This window comes from Oryctolagus cuniculus, chromosome X, assembly GCF_964237555.1.
Source record: "Oryctolagus cuniculus chromosome X, mOryCun1.1, whole genome shotgun sequence".
NCBI classification, from domain to species: domain Eukaryota; kingdom Metazoa; phylum Chordata; class Mammalia; order Lagomorpha; family Leporidae; genus Oryctolagus; species Oryctolagus cuniculus.
In genome coordinates, this window is record NC_091453.1 from 32,460,389 (window position 1) to 32,482,575 (window position 22,187).

General features: G+C 44.4%; 1 protein-coding gene across 7 annotated transcripts in view; it reads left to right on the forward strand.

Annotated features, from left to right (window-relative positions):
* The first annotated feature begins 254 nt into the window (after positions 1-254).
* The window catches only part of JADE3 (jade family PHD finger 3), a 159,355-nt gene continuing 137,422 nt past the window's right edge, over positions 255-22,187 (forward strand). For 2 of the 7 annotated variants that reach the window (XM_051827045.2, XM_008272526.4), the window contains exons 1-3: positions 403-794; positions 4,967-5,097; positions 6,668-6,799. The gene's annotated coding sequence lies outside the window, so the exon portion shown is untranslated. Of the gene's footprint in view, positions 346-366; positions 976-4,966; positions 5,098-6,667; positions 6,800-22,187 lie in introns of those variants that run through there. The other 5 variants (XM_051827043.2, XM_051827044.2, XM_051827046.2 and 2 more) reach the window with 5 other exon arrangements.

The window sequence follows — 22,187 nt, forward strand, 5'->3', positions numbered from 1 at the left end:
TGATAGCCACCTTGGCTTTATTATTATAGGTAACGACGTAAATCAATAGTGACTGCCGGGTTTATATATGAGTTCCACTCGCAGAACTTTAAAGTTGGAAGGGGCCAAGAAAAGCTGAGTTTGTATTTCGACGCAGCCCAGACATCGCCACCGCGTCCTCTCCAGCGCTTGGGGGCGGGGGCGCCGGGCTCCTCGGCGGAGGGGAGGAGAACCCACCTGGAGCGCCGCGCGGCGCCTCGGGTGCGGGAGCTCTAAGTGGGCGGAGCCTCGAGGCCGGTAGCGTTGGCGACTGCTCCCAGCCCGCCAGAACAGCGCGCCGCGGGCAGACGGCGGGGAGCCACTTGGGTAGGACGAGCGCAGTCGGCGTTGTGGGGGAGGAGTGGCGGGGAGGAGGAAGGAAAGGGAAGAGGCGGAGCGTGGGAGCGCACAGTGTCAGGAATACAATAGTGCTCCGCGCCGCCTCAGCCGCCTCAGTGGCCTCAGCAGCCTCAGCCGCTACGGCCGCCTCAGCCGCCGTGGCTGCCGCCGCCCAAACGCCTGCCCAGCGCGGAGGCCTGACGGGCCGGGCGGACTAGGGCCGAGGGCGGGAGCTTAGACGCGGGGGGCGGCCCCGGCGGATCAGGCGGCCGGGCGAGGAGGCGGGGGGTGAGGAGGAGATTAGGGGGCAGGTGCGAGGGAGGGAAGAGAAGAAAGCGAGCGGCGAGGGGGGCGGTAACCACCCCTAGCGGACTCGCCCGGCACATTGCCGGGCCCGGCGTGGAGCCAGGAAGGAGCAGCGACCCAGCTGCGCCAAGGTAGGCGCCACACAGGCCAGACGCGGCGCGAGTGAGGTAGGGGGCGTCGCGCCGGGTGAGCAGCCGGGGTGGCGGCCTCGGTGAGTAGAAGCGGCGTGGGGAGCAGTGTCCCGGCCTCGCCGCTCTCCCGGCTGCTCCGCTTCCCCATCGCGCTCGCCTCCAGCGTGCCGGGCGCCTTCGGGTAAGAGCGTGTGTGGGCTGAGTTAAAGTGCCCGGTGGCCCCGGTGCTGGCCGGGGCAGTGCTGGGGAGCTCGGGCGGGGGGCGGGGGCGGCGGCTCGAGGCTACACCGGGCAGGAATTGAGCGCCATAACTGTTGCGGCCGTTCCCTCCGGTGCCCCCTCTCGGCGCCCCCTTCCCCGCCCTCACCACCCGTGCTCTGCCTGCTTTCGGGGCTCACGGGGCCAGACCCGTGGCGGGAGGACCTGCTCTGCCTGCCGCCTGGGGCCGGATGCTCTAGGGGGCGAGGGCGCGCCCGGGCTGATTCGGTGTTGGGGGCGGGAAGAGGCGAGCGGCTAGAGGGGTGGTACGGGGAGAGCAGCGAAGCACCCCCGGCGGAGCCTGGTGCCCACCGAGAGGGAGCGCGGGCGCCCAGCAAACTTTCCCTTCTCCTCCGGTCATTGTTCGGACGCTGCGGGTCCGAGGCCGTGGAGGACCGGACCGAGCGGTCCTGGTGGGGCGGGACGTGGGGGGTGGTGGTGGGAAAATTGCGAGGGCTTGGCAAGTTACGGGGAAATTTTCCCACCACTGGGCACGGCAGAGTTGTTAACTTTTCTCCAGCCTTCGGGTTCGTTTTATCCCATCCGCGGTGAGGGCCAGGGATTTTAGTTATTTATTTATTTATTTTAAATAGCCTCCGATCTTTCCCGCTTTTCAGAGCAGAGCCACCGCTTCAGTAAAATCTAGGTTTAAATTGCACGAGGGGCAACCTGCGTTTATTATTTGCGAGGAGGAGAGGGGGGCGGGATCGCGAGTGAGTGGCAGTGATGTTGGTATGTGAAGGCATGTTTAAAAGTTTACATCGTGTGCAGCCCTGGGACATGTGTAGTTCTTAGGGATTTGGCAAGAAACTTGTTTGGCCGCACCTCTGACTTTCCGAGTTGCAAGGAAATCCGTGGCCGGAGATGTGCGCGAGGTGCCCCCCCCCTTATTTTTCTCTCTCTGTGCCTTGTGTTTATCTGTGCATCTTAAGGATGAGCTCCCCACCCCTCCACCATCTGATTGTGTAAGAAATCGGAACGGTGCTGACGGTGATTCCAGTGGCCTGGAGGGAAAGGCGACCTCATTCCCTGTGTTCAGTAGATAAGGACAACTGCCGGCTGCTTTCTACACTGAGAAAGTAGTGAAAAATAATTTAGGCAAAAACTGGTTGCACGACATCCTTGCTTAGTTTCAGCAACCAGAATCCACTTTCCCAGATTAGTTCTCTTAAATACCTTCCCTGCAGCCACTTCTTGTCAGCCTGGGGGTGGGCATGAGAGAGGAATCTGGCCTGAACAAAGCATCGTGGTTTTATTTAGTTTAATATTTTCATAACATCTGTAGACAGTGGGACAGTGGATCTCCGTCTTTGTATCCTTTGGTACCCTTTGAGTAGTGTAGTCCACATGCTCTTATAGCATCATGTACTTTCCGGATAAGTGAAAATAGATGTTTCTCTCTCTCTCTCTCTCTCTCTCTCTCTCTCTCTTTCTCTCTCTCTTTTTGTTTAGCTGAGGCATATTCTACTTCCATAACATATAATTTTCTCATTCATTTAAAGTGAACCCTGAGCTTAAATACTTGAACTGTAGAAGGATAATACCCTCTCTTCAAGGATTACCTGAGATCTTTGGCAAGTGCTTCTCAGTGCCCAGCATATTTTAAGCTCTCAATTTGGGGCTGGCGTTGTGGCATAGCAGGTTAAGACACAGCCTGGGACACTGGCATCCAAAATGGATGCAGGTTCCAGGCCTGGCTGCTTCACTTCTTATCTAGCTCTCTGATAATGCTCCTGGAAAAGCAGGAGCAGATGGCCCAAGTCCCTGGGCCCCCGTGCTCACATGGGAGACCCGGATGAAGCTCTTGGCTTTGGCCTGGCCAGCCCCAGCCGTTGCGGCCATTTGGGGAGTGACCCAGTGGAAGGAAGAGCTCTTTCTGTGTATCTCTCCCTGTAACTCTACCTTTCAAATTAAATTTTAAAAATAAAAATTAAGCTCTCAATTTTAGCTACCATCATTGTCACCTTTTCTTCAATTTTTCTCTTCTCTACACTGTTTGCTTAAGAAGAGCTCTTACTCTAGTAATGTTGCCTTGGAACAGTTCCTTGCATTTGTTGTCCAATCCGACTCTGGCATATTCATGGCTGCAGTATTCTTTTTTTTTTTTTTTTTTTTTTTTGACAGGCAGAGTGGACAGTGAGAGAGAGAGAGACAGAGAGAAAGGTTTCCTTTTCCGTTGGTTCACCCCCCAATGGCCGCTGTGGCCAGCGCGCTGCGGCCAGTGCACCACGCTGATCTGAAGCCAGGAGCCAGGTGCTTCTCCTGGTCTCCCATGCGGGTGCAGGGCCCAAGCACTTGGGCCATCCTCCAATGCACTCTCAGGCCACAGCAGAGAGCTGGCCTGGAAGAGGGGCAACCGGGACAGAATCTGGCACCCTGACCAGGACTAGAACCCGGAGTGCCGGCACCGCAGGTGGAGGATTAGCCTATTGAGTAGCGGCGCCAGCCTGCAGTATTCTTGTTCTAGAATCTATACTTTGTCTCCCCCTCTTTAATGGGCCATATTGGTTAGTCTTGGCAGTGTGGTGTGAGTCTTGGTCCCAGGTAGGGAAAGTGGAGAAGGGCCTCCCATTGATTAGCTGAAAGCCAGGAGTGACTTGGGAGCAGCCTTAGGAGCACCTGTGACCAAACCTGCATGGAAATTTCCATGAGCAGGACTGGCGGTGGGGTAGGGCTGTCATAGCTGAGAAGTATGGTTTGGTGAAATACAAAGAACAAAGGGGACTGGCGGTGTGGTACAGTGGGTTAAGCTGTTGCTTGTAACCCTGGCATTGGGGCGCCAGTTGGAGTCCAAGCTGATCCAGGGCTCTGTTAATGGGCCTGGAAAGGCAGCAGATCATGACCCACATAGAAGACTCAGATGGAGTTCCAGGCTCTTGACATTAGCCAGGCCATTGTGGTCATTTGAGGAATGAACCAACAGATAGAAGATCTTTCTCAGTCATTCACACTTTTTTTTTCTGTCTTCTCCTCTCTCTGTCACTCTGTCTTTCAAATAAATAAATCTTTAAAAATATATTGACATCCTTTTTAGAAATAATGCTTTTTCCCCCCTCTGTTGCATTCCACCAAACATAACAACCCATTTCTGCTAAGCTACACAAAGCCACCTCTTCTTTTTGCTGGGGGAAATGTGGGGAGGCAGGAGACATCAGATGTTCTTGAAGACAGCATTACAGAGGGCTCTTAGAAGCCTTGATCAGGGATACAGAGGGCTGGACAAATTTTTGGAAATCCATGCATAGTTTTTTCATAATGCACATATTTCACATATGAAAAAAATTTGTACCACAATAAATTCATACTTTAAAATTTTAAATGCTCATTTATTTTTTCATGTACTTGATAGGCAGAGAAAGAGATCTTCCATCCACTGGTTCACTCTCCAGGGCTAGGCCAGGCCAAAGCCAAGAGCTTAGAACTCCACCCAGGTCTCCCACTTGGATGGCAGGAGCCTGAGCACTGGAGCCACCATCTGCTGGATTGGAAGTGGAGTAACTGGAACTCTACAAGGCACTCTAATATGGGATGTAGGAGTTGCAAGCCGTGGCTTAAACCACTGTGCCACGATGCCTGCCTCAATAAATTCATAACTTTAAATTCATTTTCCATAAATTTTTTGAAATATCTTCATAGGTAGGTGTTGGGTGACAACAATTTAGCACTGTCCTGAAATGAAGATGGTTGAATAGCTCACAGTTTCTTTTGTTCCTGTTCCAGTGAGTGGGAAAGCTGAAGCATTCTGACGTAATAGGTGAGAAGGATCTAGGATGAATGGATAGAAGTGATGAATGAATAAAATGGTGCTGGCAAGTGGTTGTTACAAGCCAAGAAACTAGTGCTTTGAATCCTCATCCTCTGTTTTCTGGAATCTTTGTGACTCCCTTATAATTATTTTTGCCTCCTCCCTGTAGGTCTTTCATGGACAAGGGCAGCAAGGCTCTTGCCATCAGAACTGCCTCTGTGCTTCTCTTGGCAGAGAGAAAGAAAGAAGGGTCCTGGGGAAAACTTACCTGGTCCTATAGCTAGGCTTGGGAAAAAGAAGGTAAGAACCCAAAAGGCAGCCAACTGAAGAAAGTAACGGGGCTGATGTGGAGAAATAGCACAAGGCTTGGCAAATAAGAGATCCTATGAGTTCATGAATATTCTTTAAGCAGCACATAATTCAGTCTCTGTCCCAACCCATAAACCATGACTGTGCCCTGCTACCCAAAGAGCTACTTGTCCTTTGATATTAGCTGATAGGCAAAGATACTTGAAGCCTGGAATGTATCTTTTGGAATAGATGACAAGAGAATGTTATCAGGATGACCAGTACACACTGGACTGTGTGTGTTAGAATTTCCTGGGAAACTTACTGTTTTGTAGATTTTTGGAAACTTTCTTTGATATAATATTGTGATGACAAAAAAAGTTGCAAGAAGAATACAGAGAACTCACTCTTTTCATTTTATCCAAGGTCACCAGTTTTTAACAGTTTGCTCTCATTTGTTTTATCATGTACTTTTTTGTTTCTTTTTCTAAACCATTTGAGAGTAACCATTGAGAGACTGGTACTTGTCAAGGACATCCTGTTGTGAACAATGGCTCAGATGCAGCTATTGGGTATAACAAAAAATTGGTGATAAGCAAGGCCCCAGAGGTAGAGTGAAGTCTGCCTATAATTGTGAAATCGGAGGGGCAAGATACAGAAATCATTGTTCATTATGGTTCAGAGAATCCCCTTTTCTCACCATTCTTGACAAGTTTGTTCCTGAGTATGTCAAACTTTAATACTGTTAGGAAAATTCACTTTCCAACATTATAGTCATGACGTAATATTCATGATTTTCATTTCATTTCATTCAGCAGACAAGTAGTATCTTCTGTTTGCTAGGAGTATAAGAGGTAAAAGACATTCATTCCTTTAAGAGCTCAGCATTTAGTGGAAAGGAGGTTAGGAATCTTCTCACAGGCAGGGGAAGAGTTCTTTGCTGAAGGGATTCATAGGGTGTCATAGGAACATCAGCCTGGTTAAGGTTTTTTTTTTAAGATTTATTTATTTATTTGAAAGGCAGAGTTACAGAGAGGCAGAGAGGCAGAGGGAGGGAGGGAGGGGGGGAGAGAGAGAGGGAGGGAGGGAGGGAGGGAGGGAGGGAGAGAGAGAGAGGTCTTCCATCCACTGGTTCATGCCCCAAATGGCTGCAATGACCAGAGCTGTGCCAATCTGAAGCCAGGAGCTTTTTCTGGGTCTCCCATGCAGGGGCCCAAGGACTTGGGCCATCTTCCATCTTGCTTTCCAAGGCCATTGCAGAGAGCAGGATTGGAAGTGAAGCAGCCAGGACTCAAACCAGCACCCTTATGCGATGCTGGCACTGTAGGCGGCAGCTTTACCCACTACCCCACAGCAGGTTCTGAAGAATAGACACCTGGGAGTCATTTGGGGTGGATGTTAATGTGTATATGCAGTTTTTTTCCCTGAGGCCTGCTGCTCTTAGATGACATGGTTCATGAGTTAGGGGAGACCTTGATTTCATATACCCAGCACAGGCTGTGGGGCCAGGCCAACTTGGATTCAAATCCTGGCATATCTTTGTGACTTCCTATAATAATTATTTTTGCCTCCTCCCTTGTAGGTCTTGTCTTGGACAAGGGCAGCAAGTCTCTTGCCATCAGAACTGCCTCCGTGCTTGTCTTGGCAGAGAGAAAGAAAGAAGGGTCCTGGGGAAAACTTACCTGGTCCTATAGCTAGGCTTGGGAAAAAGAAGGTAAGAACCCAAAAGGCAGCCAACTGAAGAAAGTAACGGGGCTGATGTGGAGAAATAGTACTAGGACTTGGTTAAATTCACTGTGCCCCAAGTTCTTCATATGCCAAGCCATATCCCTGAAGGTGGTAGTGAGAATTAATTGAGGTAATAGTTGATCTGTAAATATTCATTTCATCTTTCCTGCAAAAATGCAGTATGTGGGAAAATAGCATGAAAAGTATTAGATATTAATGTGGGATCCAAAGGGATGTTGTCATTTTTTCAACAAATAGATATCTAATTTCTAGTTGTACTAAGGGCTGTAGTGGAGATTACTGCATGGGATAATAATGATATCAGCAGCAATGATTTGTTGACCATTTCCTGTGTGTGGAGCACTGTGCTAAGTGTTTTTTAAAAACATTTATGTATTTGTTTGAAAGTCAGAGTTACACAGAGAAGGAGAGGCAGAAAGAAAGAGAGAGGTCTTCAGTTCACTGGTTCACTCTCCAATTGGCCACAACAGCTGGAGCTGAGCCGATCAGATGCCAGGAGCTTCCTCCGGGTCTCCCACGTGGGTGCAGGGGCCCGAGGACTTGGGCCATCTTGTACTGCTTTCCCAGGCGATAGCAGAGAGCTGAATTGGAAGTGGAGCAGCTGGGACTTGAACCAGTGGCCATGTGGGATGCCGGCACTGCAGGTGGTGGCTTTACCCACAACGCCACAGTGCCGGCCCCTGTGCTAAGTATTTAACATGGGATATCTCTCTGAAATGTGAGATTCAGAAAAGTGAAGCACAAGTGACTTGCCCAAAGTTGCACAGCAAGTAAGAGGTAAAATGCCTCTGTGAGGGAGACCTATCAAGGTGCCCTTGGAGCCTTAGGAATGAGTAGCAGTAAGCAAGGTAAAAGGGAACAGCAGGTGTTGTGAGGGCACTGAGGTGGGAGAGAGATATGATAAGGAAAGGATCCACAGAGGTTTGGCTAGGTCCTGGGGAAAGAGAGATGATGTAGGCAGAAGATTGACAGGGTCTTGTGGGACTTCATTAAGGAGCTTGTGTTTTATTCCAAGGATAATGGGAGGCTACTGGAAGGTGTTTTCTATCTTTTCTTAAATAGTGTGTGTGTGTGTGTGTGTGTGTTATGGGAAAGCATCTAGTGAGGCCTGAGTAAGAATGGCTTCACAATGTCATTTCCCCTTCAGTATCCCACCTTGTGATCCAATACAGGCAATGTTTTGGGCCAAATATGTAGGTCTTAAACAGTTTTTACTGCCCACAATTAACATGGCTAAAAAGAACTGCTATGATGCTCGAAGAAGCTGGTCATTCAGAGTGCTTCTAGAAGCAGGTTTAATTAGATTCGTATATCTAATGGCGTGAAGAGAGTTTTTTTCAGTTGTTACTGAGCCCTGTCAAATAGGTAAAAAAAAAAAATGGATTGGTAGAAAAAGCAATTCCTGGAAACCTGAGTTGTTCAATGTTAGAAATGGAGCTGTTGATTATATGACTTTGGTTTAAATATGTCATGATAAAAATACTTTAGTGACTAAATGGAAATTCTTTTGTTTTGTGTGTGTGTGTGTGTGTGTGTGTGCCATCTATGATGACAGACAGCACATTTGTGAGAATCTAGGAAGACACAACTATTTTTTCAGTGCTTACATAATTTTCTCATCTGGGTACCTGAGATTTTTCTGTTTGAAATCATTTCTTACATATAGCGGAAACTTCACAGGAGGAAAACCAGTTGTTCTCTTCCCCTTCCCATGTGTACTGGGCCATAAACATATTTACTTTTTTTTTTTAAGATTTTTTAATTTATTTGAGAGAGTTACAAAGAGAGGTAGAAAGAGAGAGAGAGAGAGAGAGGTCTTCCATCTGCTATTTCACTCCCCAGATGGCTGCAACAGCTGGAGCTGAGCCAATCCAAAGTCAGGAACCAGGAGCTTCTTCTGGGTCTCCCACGCGAGTGCAGGGGCCCAAGGACTTGGGTCGTCTTCTGCTGCTTTCCCAGGCCGTAGCAGAGAGTTGGATCAGAAGAGGAGCAAATGGGACTAGACCTGGTACCCATATGGGATGCCAGCGCGTCAGGCCAGGGCTTTAACCCACTGTGCAACAGCACCAGCTCCAAACATATTTACTTTTAACTGGCCGGTGTCAGTTAGCTATTTTGGCAAGAATTGTTAGCTGGTAGCTGGATGATATAGTTTGCTCTTGCTCGTGCATCTGGTGATTGGCGGGCTGGTTGATCTAAGAGGCCTTAAGTTGGGATGGCTCATCTCTACTCTACATGGTCTCCTCTAGTCAGCTTCTGGTTCCAGGCTTTGGTCTGGCCCAGCTCTAGCCATCATGGCCATTTGGGGAGTGAACCAGTGGCTGGAAGATCTCTCTCTCTCTCTAGAGTTCTCTCTCTCTCTCTTTCCCTAGAGCTCTTTCTGTAACTCTGCCTTTCAAATGAATTTTTAAAAAGACGATTACTTGGGAATCTACCAACACCTAAGAGATGAGAAAAATATTTGCAGCCTTTCTTTGAAATCTTTATGTAATTTATAATTTTTACCTAAGAGAAGGGATCCTTACTTTAGAATTGTAATAAAGACAAGACATTCTCCATTGATATGAGGGTACTTCAAAAAGTTCATGGAAATGGTATTAAAAGAAAACTTTAGGGACCGGTGCTGTGGCGTAGCCAGTAAAGCTCCTGGCTGCTCTGCTTCTGATCTAGCTCTCTGCTATGGCCTGGGAAAGCAGTGGAAGATGGCCCAAGTCCTTAGGCTCCTGCATGCAGGTGGGAGACCTGGAAGAAACTTCTGGCTCCTGGCTTCAGATCGGCTCAGCTCCAGCCATTTCAGTGGATGGAAGACCTTTTCCTCTGTCTCTCTCTCTTCCTCTCTCTCTCTGCTTCTCCTTTCTCTGTGTGTAACTCTTTCAAATAAATAAATTTTTTTTAAAAAAATAAAGCCTCATTTTGGTGCACAAATTTTGATTCTATGCATAATTTTTTCATAATACACATTTTTAGAATTTTTAGAAGTACCCTCATGTTTTATTTGATAAAAATCTCTTGAGTGGGCTTTTGGCAGAGTGGTTAAGACACTGCTTGTTAAGCCTATGTCCCATGTTTGAATGCCTAGTTCAATTATTGGCTCCTCCATTTCCAATCCAGCTTCCTGCTAATGCACACTTTGGAAGGCAGCTCAAGAACTTGTGTCTGTGCTGCCCACATGGGATACCTGGATTGAATTCCAAGCTCCTGGCTTTTGTGGCACATTTGGGGAGTGAATCTGCGAATGGAAACTATCTCTGTGTCTCTGTCTCCCTGCTTTTCAAATAAAGTGATAATAAATAATTTTTTAAAAAAGGATTTAAAGATCTCCTTTTAGTTGCAGTGAAGAATTCAGCATTGTACTGTGAAGTGAGTGTCCAGGAACCACCAATTTAAGGTATTAGTTCTTGACCTTTGCTGGTGAGGATCTCAGGAAACACTTGTCACATAATTTAAATAGGCTTTACAGCAGTTTGTGGTCTGAAACACATTACATAAAAATGCACGCATGTTGGAAACTGAGTACAAGGTTCATTTTGTATATCTTAGAGTTGTGTATTCTTACACAAAATTGCCTGGTGGTAGAATCTTAGTATCTCTTCTTTCCTTCAAGGATAAAAATTTAAAATCTCTGATATTTTAAAAGTCAGTGACTTGGAAAGAGCTATACAAATTTATAAACACACATATCATTTGATTTAGCAAAGACTTCCAGGGATTTATTCAACAAATATTTGCATATTAATTGGAGTGTTGCTTATAATAGCAAAAGATATCTTAGTATAAACCAAGGCTTGTTATACAGTGGAATATTACACTGATATTGCATGATCTCCAAGATGTACAAAGTAAAAAAAAAGCAAGAAACAGCACTGTGTATTATATTCCACCTTTTATGTAAACTAGATAGTGAATGGAGGCAATAATATTATTGTGCATCTTTGCCGACATAGACATAAAATTCTCTGGAAGGATATTCAAGGCACTGACAGTTTGGGGGTATGCATGGCTAAGGGTACTGGGTGAGAGGGAGACTTTGACTGTATAGATTTTTGTATATACCTTTTGAATTTTAAGCTGTGTGAATATATTTCCCTATTTTAAAATTTAAATATATTTTAAAAGAGATGATGATGGTGACATGAACTGACATCTGGTTAGAGTTATCTCTATTTAAAAAAAAAAGTCCAACAACTGTTTTCCTGCTAGAAATGCCTCATGGTAGCATACCTCTGAATTTTTAACTTCGGTCTTGCCTTTTCTGGAATGTCATATGAATGTTGTATAATATGAAGTTTCTTTTTGGTCTAGCCTCTTTTACTTGATTCATCCATATTATGTGAATTATTATTAGCCTGTTCTTTTTTATAGCTGATTAAGACTCCACTGTATGAATGTGCGACAATTTATTCATTCACGTTGGTTTCATCCAGCTTTTGGACAATTATGAATAAGGCTGTGGTATAGATCTTTGTGTGGATATACGTTTTCAGTTCATTTGTATAAATACCTGAAAGTGTGAGATTATTAGGTCTTTCTTTGATAGAAACTGCCAAACTGTCTTCAAAAGTGGTTCTTCCATTTTGCATTCCTACACATCATGAATGTTAAGTATATGTTTGTTTTCCTGCACGTGGATATCCAGTTGTATCAGAACTATTTGTTGCAAAGACTGTTTTATCAGTTGAACTCCCTTTGCACTTGTGTAAAAAATCAGATAACTTTGCTTATATACACCTATTTCTGACTTTTGTTTGACATATATGTCATTTTTCCATTAACGTACTGTCCTGATTACTATAACTTTACAATATTAAGTCTTGAAGTAAGGTAATATAAGTACTCTAGCTTTTTTTCTTTTTCAGAGTTGCAGTACTTAGAGAGGACATCCTTAATTTATTCTAATATTGGAAAGCCTTTTGTCTTTTACCATTAAATATAATGTTAGCTGTAAAGATGTGTTTTGTTTTCATTTTGTTTTTTTTTTAAAGATTTTTATTTATTTGAAAGGCAGAGTTACAGAGAGGCAGAGGCAGAGAGAGAGAGAGAGGTCTCCCATCCACTTATTCACTCCCCAGATGGCTGCAAAGGCTGGAGCTATGCCGATCCAAAGCCAGGAGCCTCCTCCAGGTCTCCCACATGGGTGCAGGGGCCCAAGGAGTTGGGCCATCTTCTACTGCTTTCCCAGGTGATAGCAGAGAGCTGGATCAGAAGTGGAATACCTCGGGGCCATTTGGGAGCTGGTTCTCGTCCTGGCTGCTCCTCTTCCAATCCAGTTCTCTCCTGTGGCCTGGGAAAGCAGTGGAGGATAGCCTAAGTCCTTGGGCTCCTGCAACCACATGGGTGACAAGGAAGAAGCTCCTGACTTTAGAGTGGCAAAGCTCTGGCCATTTTGGCCATTTGGGGAGTGAACCAACCTATGGGAGACCTTTCTATCTTTCCCTCTCACTGTCTGTAACTTTACCTCTCAAATAAATAAATAAAAATCCTTTTTAAAAAAATTAAAGATTGTATTCTATTTTTATTACTTTTCCAATTTTATTTCTTCATGCTAATCCAAGTTTCCCTTTTTTAAAAAAATATTTATTTTTTTTTACTTGAGAGTCAAGAGTTACACATAGAGAGGAGAGGCAGAGAGAGAGAGAGAGAGAGAGACAGACAGAGAGAGAGGTCTTCCATCTGATGGTTCACCCCCCAATTGGCTGCAACGGCCAGAACTGCGCTGATCCAAAGCCAGGAGCCAGGAGCTTCTTCCAGGTCTCCCATGCAGGTGCAGGAGCCCAAGGACTTGGTCCATCTTCCACTGCTTTCCCAGGCCATAGCAGAGCTAGATTGGAAGAGGAGCAGCTGGGACTCGAACTGGCGCCCATATGGAATGCCGGCACTTCAGGCCACAGCGCCGGCCCCCAAGTTTCCCATTTTAATTATAATTTTCTTCCTGAAGACTTTCTTTATTATTTCTCTTAGGGAAGGTCTGCTGGCAGTCAGTTATCTGTTTTTGTCAGAGAATTTAGGGAAGGTCTGCTGGCAGTAAATTACCTGTTTTTGTGTGAGAAGTTTTTCATTTTTCTTTCACTTTTGAAGGACATTTTCACAGGATATAGAATTCTGAGTTGACAATTTTTTTCCCACTCAAAATGTTATTCCACCATTGCCTTGTCTGTGGTTTCTGATAAGAAGTATGCTGTAATTGTTATCCTTGTTCCTCTATGCTTAATGTCTTTTTTCTTTTCTTCTGACACCTTCAAGATTTACTTTTTGTCTTCGGTTTTCTGCAGTTTGAATGTGATTTGTCCAGGTACAGCGTCAAATTATTTTTCATATCCTGCTCAGTGTTTTCTGAACTTCTTGTATCTATGGTTTGTTGTCTGTCACTAATTTGAAAAAGTTCTGTCACCATTTCTTCAAATAATTCTACTGCATTTTTTTCTCTCCTTCTAGAGTTCCAATTAGAAGTATGTTGTACTGTTTATCAACCTATAGTTTTTAAAATATTTATTTATTTATTTGAAAGTCAGAGTTACAGAAAGGAGAGGCAGAGAGAGAGGTCTTCCACCTCCTGGTTCACTCCCCAATTGGCCACAACAGCTGGAGCTGCGCCTATCCGAAGCCAGGAGCCAGTAGCATCTTCCAGGTCTCCCACGTGGGTGCAGGGGATCAAGGGCTTGGGCCATCTTCCACTGCTTTCCCAGGCCATAGCAGAGAGCTGGAACGGAAGAGGAGGAACCAGGACTCAAACCGGCGCCCATATGGGATGCCGACAGTGCAGGCAGCAGCTTTACCGGCTATGCCACAGCCCCAGCCCCTCACCCTATAGGTTTGGAATGCTGTTAAATTTTTTATCCTTTTGTCTGTTTTGCTTTAGTTTTTATTGACCCGATGAATAAACTTGATCTTCAAGCTCACTGATTCTTTCCTTGCCTGTATCAAGTCTACTGTTGAGCCTATTGTTTGTTTTTTTACTTTTTACTCTTTTTAAGTTTTTAGTGGTTTTATTTGATTCTTGTAGTTTCCATCTCTTTGCTGAAATTGTCGAGTCTTGCATAGTATTTGCCTTTTCTGTTAGGGATTTAACACATTAATCATAGTTCTTTTACATTCCATTTCAGTTAGTCCCTACATCTGTATCATGTTGAGTTTGGATCTGATGATTGCTTTGTCACCTGGATTGTTTTCTTGCCTTTTGTCATTTCTCATAAACATGCTAAAAACTGAACATTGGCAGGAGATGCTGAGGTAAATAATTGGTGTGTTTGGAGAACATTGTTTTTTTTGTTTGTTTGTTTGTTTGTTTTCTTTTGCTAGGCCTTTAGGGTGGGGATTTATATTAATTTAGTCAAGGAGTTGGCCTGTGTATGATGTTTGCTTTTGCTGTAGGCAACAGAGATGTCTGGTTTTTCTAGTGTTTCCTTCGTTTTGACTGTTGCTTGGCTTTGAATTTTTTCTTTGTGCTGCTTCCTAAGAGCTGTGTTTTACAGCTCTCCCAGTTGTATTCCACTGTTACTAACCCTATACCTACCTGGTTTGCCAGGTGGTGGTTGGTAAAGGAGAAAGGAATTCTCTGATGATTTTTTTTTAAGATTTATTTTATTTGTTTGAAAGGTAGAGTTACAGAGAGAGGGAGAGACAGAGAGAGGTCTTCCATCTGCTGGTTCATTCCCCTAATGGCCACAGTGGCCAGTCTGAAGCCAGGAGCCTGGAACTTTATCCAGGTCTCCCATGGGAGTGACAGGAGACCAAGCACTTGTGCCATCATCTGCTGCCTCCCAGCATGTATTTTCAGGAAGCTGAATTGAAAGCAGAGTAAGCAGGCATTACAATATAGTTTCCCAAGTGGAGGCTTCAGTGGCTGTACCACAACGCCTGCCTGTTTTTCTTTTTCTTACTCCTTTGAATTTTATGATTTTATAGCTAGGAAGCCAAGAACAATTGATTCTGATTTGGGTTCTACCTGTTTTAGGTTTTAAAAATCTCTACAAAACTGGAAATATGTTAAACGTTTGTCTTGCTCTCTTCCAGGATTCTGTGTATGCCTTGTAATTATTGAGCATATCATTAGAACTTGGTAATGATTTACCTTATTAAAAATTAGAGCATGATTTAATCCATCTAGATTACAGATTTTGTTACTGATAAGTTTTGTTTTCCACATGGTCAGGTACAATTCAGTTCAGCAAATATTGTTGAGTAACCTCTGTGCTATGAATGAAGCACTAAGTGTTGAGAAGAATATAAGCCTGACCTGGTAAGAAGAGTAGCTGAGTAATCCCCAAGAGTAGTGGAAGACTTATGGAGGGTAGGGTGATGTAGCTTGTGAAATACCTTCATTTCAGTCTAGAAGGATTTTTTAAAATTTTCTTTTAAGAATTTTATTTTTAACTATATTTGTAAAAATTGAAAAAATGTAGAAAACCCCATAGTTGTTTTTGATATCCTCATTCATATTCTCGTTTCCAGGGTTGATTTTGCTTACTTGCTTTAGTTTTATTGTGCAAATTACAAATGAAATATTATACCATCTGATAATTTAGTGAAATACTTTTATTTTTAAGAGAACAAGCATCCAAATTAATTTTTTTGAAAGAGTTACACACACACACACACACACACACACACACACAGAGGTCTTCCATCCAGTGGTTCACTCCGCAATTGGCCGCAATGGCCGGAGCTGCACCAATCCAAAGCCAGGAGGCAGGAGCTTCTTCCAGGTCTCCCACGTGGGTGCAGAGGCCCAAGGACTTAGGCCATCTTCTACTGCTTTCCCACGCCATAGTAGAGAGCTGGATCGGAAGTGGAGTAACCGGGACTTGAACCGGCACTCATATGGGATGCCATCACTGCAGGCAGCGGCTTTACCCACTACACCACAGCGCCGGCCCCTTAAATTTTTTTAAGACTTATTTGAGTAGCTGGTGCTGTGGCATAATAGATTATACCTCCATCCATAGTACCAGTATCCCATATGGATGCTGATTTGTGTCCCAGCTACTCCTCTTCCAATCCAGCTCTCTGCTTATGGCCTGAGAAAGCAGTGGAAGATAGCCCAAGTGCTTGGGCCCCTGCACCTGCGTGGGAGACCCGGAGGAAGCTCCTGGCTCCTGGCTTCGGATCAGCCCAGCTCTGGTCGTTGTAGCCATTTGGGGAGTGAACCAGTGGGTGGAAGACCTCTCTCTCTCTCCCCAGGTTCTAGTCCCGGTTGGGGCGCCGGATTCTGTCCCGGTTGCTCCTCTTCCAGTCCAGCTCTCTGCTGTGGCCCGGGAGTGCAGTGGAGGATGGCCCAAGTGCTTGGGCCCTGCACCCGCATGGGAGACCAGGAGAAGCACCTGGCTCCTGGCTTCGGATCAGCGTGGTGTGCTGGCCACAGTGGCCGTTTGGGGAGTGAACCAACGGAAAAAGGAAGACCTTTCTGTCTGTCTGTCTCTCTCACTGTCCACTCTGCCTGTCAAAAAAAAAAAAAAAAAACTTTGTATAGTTAAATGGGCTTTTTTGGTTGTGTATGGTTTGTGGATTTAAATACATTTATAGATCAGTGTACCCACCACCATAATTAAAGTACACAATGGTTTCATTATCCTAAAAAACTCTGTTCTAGTTCTTCATTCATAGTCTCTTCCTACTTCAACTCCTGAATGCCACTGATTTATGTTTCATCACTTTAGTTATTTTGAGAATGTCACATAAATTGAGTCAAACTAGGTAATCTTATTTATTTGAGAAGTAGGTAGGGAGAGTTCCCATCTACTGGTTCATGCCCCAGATTCCCACAGTTGCCCCACGCTTGCAGCCAGGGACTCCATCCAGGTCTGCCACCTGGGTGACAAGGACTGAACCATTTGAGCAATCACTGTTGCCTCCCAGAGTCTGCATTAGCAGGAAATTAGAGTCAGGAGCTGAAGCCCAGGATCGAATCCAGACAGTATGGGACATGGGCACCTTAACTGGTGTATTAACCACTAGGCTAAATGCCAGTCCTATTTGTAATGCTTTTGAGATTCATCCAAGTTGTGCACATCAATAGTTTGTTCCCTTTTGTTGCTAAGTAGTATTCCATTGTACAGATGCACCAGTTTATTTAATCATTCACTGCTGAAGGGCATTTGAATCCTATCCAGTTTTTAGTGATTATAGCTGCTATAAAAATTTATGTGCTGATGCTTGTATGCACATAAGGTTGTGTTTCTATAGGGTAAATTGAGGTTGCTAGAATTATACTACCATTTATTGTTAGCTAGATTTTGAATGCCAGAATCAATAGAGTAATAGAGACCCAAGTTTGAATCCTGCTTTTTCCTTTTATTAGCTGTACACCCTTGAGTGAGTTTTTTTAGTAGCATTCTTTTTTTTTTTTAAGACTTACTTATTTGAATGTCAGGATTACAAGTAAGAGAGGGAGGGAGGGAGAGGGAGAGGGAGAGGGAGAGAGAGAGAGAGAGAGAGAGAAATCTTGTATCCACTGGTTCACTCCCCAAATGGCCACAATGAACAGGGCTGGGCCAGATCGAAGCCAGGAGCCAGGCACTTCATTCAGATCTCTAACGTAGGTGCAGAGGCCCAGGCACTTGGGCCATCTTCTTCTGCTTTCCCAGGCACATTAGTGGGGAGCTGGATCAGAAGTAGAGCAGCTGGAACTCGAACTGGTGCCCATATGGAATGCTAGTACTGCAGATGGTGGCTTAACCTACTGCGCCACAGTGCCGGTCCCAACACTTGAGTAAGTTTAACCTCTTTTGTCTCACTTTCCTCATTTGCAAAATGAAATTAATAATAACCACTAGGATTGTCTTGTAGAAAAAATGGCATCTTAAGGATAAAATGCTAAGCAGTGCTCACCATACTAAACATACCAAACCCCAGGTTAGACACTCTTCAACTAATACGAACCTGAATGCCTCATCACAAAATAACTCCTTTATATAATCATTAAACTTCATGTTTCTTATTTTAAAAAATCTAACTGTTAAGAACACTGATGAGGACTGATTGCTAGGAGCTCCCATAATGTGAGCTCTCTGATTTACAAGTCCTACCTTATTTTTTTTAAAGATTTATTTATTTATTTTAAAGTCAGAGTTACACAGACAGAGAAGGAGAGGCAGAGAAAGAGAAAGGTCTTCCATCTATCTACTGTTTCACTCCTCAATAGGCCACAACTGCCAGAGCTGCACTGGTCTGAAGCCAGGAGCTTCTGGGTCTCCCACGCTGGTGCAGGAACCCAGAGACTTGGGCCATCTTCTGTTGCTTTCCCAGGCCATAGCAGAGAGCTGAATCAGAAGTGGAGCAGCCGAGTCTCGAACCGGTGCCCATATGGGATGCCGGCGCTACAGGTGGTGGCTTTATCTGTTATGCCACAGCGCTGGCCCCACAAGTCTTACCTTAAAACACACCCTTTTTTTACATGAATTCTCTCCTATTTTTAAAAAACATTTATTTGAAGCTCAGGGTTACAGAGAGAGGGAGAGCTAGATAGCGAAACTGATCTTCCGTCTGCTGGTGCACTGACCAGATACTTAAAATATTTAGCCAAGGCCAGGCCAGACCAGACTGAAGCCAGAAGCCAGGAGCCCGGAACTCCATCTGGGTCTCCCATGTGGGTGCAGAGGCCCAAGCTCTTCGACCATCTTCTGCTACTTTCACAGGTACATTAGCAGGGAGCTAGATGGGAAGTGGAGCAGCCAGGACTCAAAACCATTCTCTGAGATGAGATGCTGGTTTTGTGGGCTGACTTGCTGTGCCACAATGCCAGACCCCTCCATAATCTTCTACCGTATTCTTCTGCATTTGTTTCATCCTATATGTTCTTGGACCAATCAAAAAATCATTTTTTACTTAGTGGTTCTTCTCAGCTCTGAAGCCCCACAGAAGTAAAATGTGCTCAACATTCATTTACCCAAATAGGACAGTCCAGTAGAGTGCTTAATGACCAAGGGGTGCTTTTATCTCTGTGCACATACCCATTAATAATGTAACTTTGCAACTCTTTTTTTAATTTTTTTGACAGGGAGAGTGGACAGTGAGAGAGAGAGACAGAGAGAAAGGTCTTCCTTTGCCGTTGGTTCACCCTCCAATGGCCGCCGCGGCTGGCGCACCGCGCTGATCCGATGGCAGAAGCCAGGTACTTATCCTGGTCTCCCATGGGGTGCAGGGCCCAAGCACTTGGGCCATCCTCCACTGCACTCCCTGGCCACAGCAGAGAGCTGGCCTGGAAGAGGGGCAACCGGGACAGAATCCAGTGCCCCGACTGGGACTAGAACCCGGTGTGCCAGCGCCACAAGGCGGAGGATTAGCCTAGTGCAACTCCTCTTACCAAGAAGTGAAATATGTTTCTCCACTTGAATTTGGGCTCTTGTGACTTGCTTTGACCAATAGAATGCAGTGTAAGTAATTCTGAGTGACTCCTGAGTCTAGGTGTCAACGAAGTCTTGTAAGTTCCCTCATGCTCTCTGGGAATCCAGAGGCAACCATATGAAGAATCCATGGCTTACCTGCTGGAGGAAGAGAGATGTGTGGGCAGAGAGGCCCAATCAGCATACATGACAGTTAAGTCCATCTTAGAACATTCATCCCTAGTCACATTGCTGAATGACCAACTGCATGAAGGACCATTGGAAAAAAACCAGTAGAACAACCACCCAACTGATTATAGTCCAAATGGCTAATCTCAGAATTGTAAGCAAATAAAATGGTTGGATTTTATGCCACTAAATTCTGGGGTTAATTTATACACAGTAATAAATAACAGAAAGGGTAGGTTTTGTACTTCTGTATCCCCAGCACCAGGGGGCAAGCCCACTGCAGGTTTTCAGTTAAAGATTGTGGATCACTGTCACCATGATGTCACTTATCTCTTTGCTTAATAACTTAAAAGTAACAAAGCTTCTCAATCCTCATGTCTCTACCTGGTAACAGTTCAAAACTTGGCTGTAACACGGTCTTCCAGAATATCACCTTGGAGTTCTTTGCTCCACTGAGTGAACATCCATCCATTTGCTCAGTAAATGCTGGTGCTTAGTAGTAGTAAATTGGGTGATTATTAATTGAATGGATGAGATTTTGGTATTACTGTCAGGGTGACCTTCTACTTTTCCAGCAGATGATGTGGCTTGGAGACATTCCAGACAGACAGACACAGCTAAATGACAATGGGAAAAGCAGGAGCACATCTCTGCAACACATATGACAAACAAAATGTTGTTATTCTTGGTTTTTAGGAAGTGCTTGCAACATTTGTCCTTGTCCAAGCCTCATGGATTCTTATACCTCTCCCTCAGCTTCAGGTTACTTCTCTCCTACTTAACCTCATTCACCAACCCTGTAGAGTCAACTCATTGGCCACTCCAATGCCATAAAACTGTTCCCAACTTCCAAGTCCTCCATCATCATTCTGAACCCTCACTGCCTGAATCACATATAATTAGAAAGGACCTTAGTGATTTTCTGGGACAACCCCTTGCGGTTATGAATAAGGAAAGGATGGCCCAGATAAGAAATGTTAGTAATAAATAGCTTATTCTAGGTCACATAATGGCAGAGTCAAGACTAGAACTCACATCTCAGAGAAATTATTATGTGATGTGTCAGTAATTTTTTTTGCATTACCTGCTTGGTTTATATGTGTGAAATTGTGCTCAATGATTAAATTGGAAGGAAGTTCTTTGGAAACTGGCATAATACCTTTTACTTCTCCTGTATTTTCATACTGCCCTGCTTATCCCTACTCAAGGACTAACCAGTGACTATTAGACACATTAGTAATCAATAAATGTTGATAAGTTGGCATTTATCTTCTATATCTTGTTTGTGTGGTGATTACAACTATATGCATTTGTCAAAACTTTAGAACTATATATACATTAAAAAGGGTAAATTATACTATATAAATTTTTAAGTATAATTCAAAGCAGTCATACTAAAGAAATTCTTATTTGATAAATGTGGCTAAGTGTCTAGGTAACTTGGCCCTGTAAAAATAAAATAAACTTGCACATTTTAGACACTCAGCAATGTTTCCTTCTTCCTTGCACACAAATCCTTCATGATCACCTGTTAAGGCTGATAATGAAAACATTCTTATCTTAGAAGATAACTGGATCTCTGATGATTTCTCTGAGATCCTGTGATTGGTTAAAAAGTTAAACAACTGACTGTCTTGGGATGCTTCTGTAAAGTAAAAGTATATCACTACTGCCATACTCTTCTAAAAGGTGGCCCCCTAGGTCCTTAATTTTACTTTAAGAGACTTGGACTCAGATACAGAATAAGTCCATAACCCCCTGTTAAGAGAAATAATTTCAAACTTAGAAGGATTACTGAATGTCCCTTCATTTTCATACTAGAACTTTGGCTGAGAGGCACATCCAATTGTTATTTAGTTCTCTAGGGGACTGCATCTTTTGGCTCATTGTTCACCAAAGATTGGGATCTAGACTTTTTCAAATAACATGTTAACTCTCAGATTTTTGTCTAGTAGAGATGCAGAAATTTCTGTTTGGTAGAAATAATTCCAAAGATAATAGATTAATCTTTCTATAGTAAGCACTTTTCCAATTCAGCAGTCTTATTACAGCATTCTTACTTTCAGTGCCTGTATATACCAACTCTGAAATATTATTTGCATCACCTTTACATCCTTTTAGTTCTCTCACTAATGAGTTAAGTAAGTCTTTGACATATGTTTATTCAGTATTTATATGTGAGTCATGTTTTTAATTTTGAGGATTAGGTTTTGGCACCCAAACATCCTACAGCATTGCCTGTGGGTCATGTTCCAATCTGTAGAAAGTCCACGAAATCTACTCATTGCTGGTTTTGATGCTGTACTGGCACTTTGAAAATACTCCTCTGATCATGGTAGTAGCTGAAGAGGTCTTCACAGGAAAAAAAAGACTGGATACCTCTGCAAGCAGTCAAGAACAGTGCCAAAAGACTTTCTGTAACTATTCTCACAAAATCAGAAACTGATATTCCTTCCTATCACGTTACTGTTCTATCCTAATAAGCTGAGAGTATGACATGAAAAACCCTTGTTTTGACTGGCACTGTGCCTCAGTAGGCTAATCCTCCACCTTGCGGCGCTGGCACACCAGGTTCTAGTCCCAGTCGGGGCACCGGATTCTGTCCCTGTTGCCCCTCTTCCAGGCCAGCTCTCTGCTGTGGCCCGGGAGTGCAGTGGAGGATGGCCCAAGTGCTTGGGCCCTGCACCCACATGGGAGACCAGGAGAAGCACCTGGTTCCCAGCTTTGGATCAGCACAGTGCGCCGGCTGCAGCACGCCGGCCACAGCGGCCATTGGAGGTTGAACCAACAGTAAAGGAAGACCTTTCTCTCTGTCTCTCTCTCTCACTGTCCACTCTGCCTGTCAAA